Source organism: Apium graveolens, chromosome 11 (genome assembly GCF_009905375.1).
Source record: "Apium graveolens cultivar Ventura chromosome 11, ASM990537v1, whole genome shotgun sequence".
In the NCBI taxonomy this organism is placed as follows: domain Eukaryota; kingdom Viridiplantae; phylum Streptophyta; class Magnoliopsida; order Apiales; family Apiaceae; genus Apium; species Apium graveolens.
Window position 1 is genome coordinate 103914816 of NC_133657.1, and position 4168 is coordinate 103918983.

The following is a 4168-nucleotide window of genomic DNA, read 5'->3' on the forward strand; positions in this document are numbered from 1 at the left end:
TCCTTTTCACATCCATCAAATGTGATTCTTTTGGATTGGCTTAAAATCTTGCGCACAGATATGTTGCAAACATAATGTCTGGTATACTAATAGTCAAAAACAAAAAGATCCAATTATTCCTCTATAACCTGCTATACGTGTGGCGGTGAAGTCAACTCACTTACAATTATCCTGACTATTTTACTGTCTCAAAAGGACCAACATAATGCATATTGATTTCTTTTCTTTCTAATTCTACTAATTCGTGCTCATGAACTTTTCCAATAGTTATTAGATATTGAACCTCATTCCCACATGTTTCTTTGCTTAATTAACCCAGTTTGTAATCGCTTCTAATCGCATTCGAGGCTCTTTAATCGTTCCCTTAATCTTCTTATCCATATACGGATGATATACTGAGACCATGGCGTATTCGATTTATGACATTCTCGAAATTACACCAGAATTAAGAATTAATGAGTAAATCTCGACTGGATACGATTGACGCATAAATGTATCATCTTACCTCAATTTCCTGGAATCACAATCGAGTATACTTGCCGAGCGAAAATCTCTTACTACTTAGAATAAAATATACTAATCTGGAGGCATCACACGCATATTCTAACCCATATTATCATTTATTTTAGTTCTAGGAAGTTCTCGTACGAAACTGACTACAATGCTCTTCCTTGACATCTAGTTACATATGAAGCTTATTCTTTTGTTATGCCATATTATCAGAAAGTCTTCTTTGACATCTATGTCTTGTATCATATTCTTGGAGTAACTTGAATCCCTTGAGTTAGCAATGTTGAGCCAAATTCCTATCTTTTAATTCTATTTTATATAATGCTCGTTCATCTAGGAGTGGTATATACTATTCTGGTTCGACATAATTCATCGTATTCTGAATACTCCTGTCAAATCTCAAATCAAATAATATTGACTATTTACAATCAATTCCTGGATCTGATGATATAACATAGTTTCTTCAAGCAGCAACTAACCCATTTATCGGATAAACTGTTTATCAATAAAAGAGAATGACTAGGCTTGGGATAGCCTATCAGTAATAATTCAATTAACGCTTTCCCCCATTTTTCTCTTCCTGTCTGGTTACTAGATATTTTTTTTAGCCCTCGGTACTTAATCGTACTCTTGGGAAGCATTCCCTATCTCAATTTACAAATGTTTCATCAATTCTTTACTTTACTTCTATCCCACATAGTACCCATGTCTTACCTATATCATAGTATCTTCTCATGTTTCTTTATCATTCTTTTAATTCCACTTTATTTTCTATTTAACTTTTTCATTCTTATAGCTCATTATTTCTTCTTAACGTAAGTGAGTCTTCCAATATTATTGTTCGGATCTTCATCAAATAAACCATTCTTGTGGCTAACTCTGGAACGAAATCTTTCAATTCATATAATGTACTATCATTATTAATTTCTATCACATGTCAGATTCTTGTATTCGCGAGTTTTCGGTATTTTTAAGTAATTCTCATTACATCGTTGTTCTATATTGGTATACCTTCAAGTCCTTTAACAAAGCCTTATTACAGATGATAAATCCTCTTTGATTGTCTAACAAAATCCATATTGGTGTAGGTACTAATCTCTTCTTTATTCCACCTCCTTTCTTCTTTTCCTTCCTTCTCTTTGCTCTATCTTGAATCTTTAGTTCTTAAAAACATTCTTCTTACTTGTCTATACAAATAAATTTTTATTTCTCTTGTTTATTACAAAGGGCATATTCATCCAAGTAAAGCCTCACACACTTGCAGCAATTTCTGAATTCAACCGGTGTCCTTACTTTCTCCAAATTTCTCATTGCTTTGATTTCAGATTTGAAAATCACACCAAAATTTAACTTAATCTAATTGGAATCGATTTCCATCTAACTGGCCATTAATTGGTAAAATTAACCAATTAACTCACTTAGTTGATCAATTGCACCAAGTGATGACTAGCTAGATGAAATCAAAAACCAGTTATATATAATCGGATTGGCTATAACAACCTCTTTCAAGAACCGAGACACACTTATTTGGAGTATCAATAGGAATATCCATAACACACAGAAGTATACTTTCTATCTTTCAAAGTAGGGTATTTTTTGAAAATTTGGGCAGCATCTCCTTTATATTATTGACTACCAGCCGGACTCAAGCCGACACCGACAATCAATCAAACAACCAATATTCAACCCACAAGTATGCCAATCAACTGCCACCTTCTAAACTCACCATCTCACCATCATATATAATACTAGCCAGTATAACCCATATTTTTAGTTCAACTTAAGATTATAGCGAGCAATTCTTATTATACCATACCCTTTTCTCACATCTTCTAATTATAACAGAATATCACTAGTGAGTACAATTACAAATTATTCTAGAATTCTTCTAGTTCATGTTTCAATTAAAGCTCTCTAATTAAAAATTCATCAATCCTTGACAATATACACTTGTTCTTATTAGTTAACTTGTTCAACTTCAATTGGTTTTAAAGCATTACTTCTTAAAAGTCTTTGCAGTTGAATCACCATATCTTCATCTCCACTTATGTCATTTCATACTGAACTTCCTTCACTGGCTCAGTTACGAGCATCAAATTTACCATAACTCATTTACTAAGTGGGAAAACCCAACCATTCCTTGAAGAATACCTTTGAAGTTTATTCGTAACTAGCATTTCTTCAATCTTGAACCTTTATGATAAGTATCTCTAACATGATTGAGGTATGCTTCATCTTCACAATGTATTAATCGATTATCTGGTTATTATAAAAAAATTCTTCATTAACTTCTGTTGTCCAATCAATCATATGCCTTATCTGATATACGCAACTTTACTTTCTTATTTCTCTAGTTAATTTACCTCATACGGTTCGGTAACTACTTCAATTCACGACAAAATCTCATACTTGAAACTTATCATGTATACAGGTTTCTGCTTCAGATTTGATGTCGTCGTGACAACCACGTTATTGGCATAATGATTCTTCTTTGTACGTATATGTCCACCATTTATTGGCTTGCAATTATCCATACTCAACATGTAACTTCATCTGCTACACGGAATCATTTCACTTCCTTTTAAAACATTCAAAGAATAGACCTTACACAAGAAGGGAATTTGTGTATATGATTCTAATTGAAAACCTTTTGTAAAGAATAATAGTACAAGGAAATAATCGGAAGGATCCATAAATCAATAAGTCATAATTGAAGAAGGAAGAATGAATGATGATTTAGATATGAGTGAGACAACCATATTTGTACTCAAGATGGCCAATCTTTCATACTATATGGCATACAACACCTGATTAGGTGGCGTCCTACCAGACTCTACGTTATTCCGACAAAGAGTCACACCATAACACTATTTATCTCAATCAGAAAATAAGACTTGAGGGGAAAAATGATTTTGAAAGGAATACAACAAATTTTTTTTCACCTCATAGAGCTGATTATGGAAGAAGTTCATATTTTATTCAAGATTCATAAGAATATATAGTATTATAGAAAATAATGATATCCTTGGCCGCCATCCACATTTCATCTATTTACAGCTGCAACGCCTATTCAATCAATATATTCCAATCCCAGTAATATATTAACTTTAGAAAGTTCTCTGAAATGTCTTTTTAAATCGATCATTAGAATAAATTCCCATGTATTGGGTCTTGTATCTTTAGCGTCGCACTTTCATGTTTATAATTCGACCCTATTTGCACTCTTACGAGATTTACAATCATAACTTCAAATTTCGCTTATGCTACTGATTGTTCAACATATTGCCTCTTTTGCTAATAACATTCTTCCTTTAGAACAGTCTGAAAATTTCTCAATCTTCTTTGATCATACTCGACTTCTTTTAAATCGACGTACCCTTTGAACTCTAATAATCTCAAATTTTGGATGAATAGTTTCTCCATACATTGGTTCTGTCGTTTAAACTTATCAAACAAGATTTGCACTCTTCTGTTAGGAACAATCAAATCTTTTTCATAATAGCGGGTCCATTTGGCCTTCTAAATGAACCATACTAACTTCTAGAACAAATATTCTTCTGGATAATCTAAATCTTATAAGAAACAAGAAACCAAAGTAGTAGTTTGACAACCAAATTTTAAAAATTGTTTTTTTTAAAGGATTTTTAGAAAAATTTTG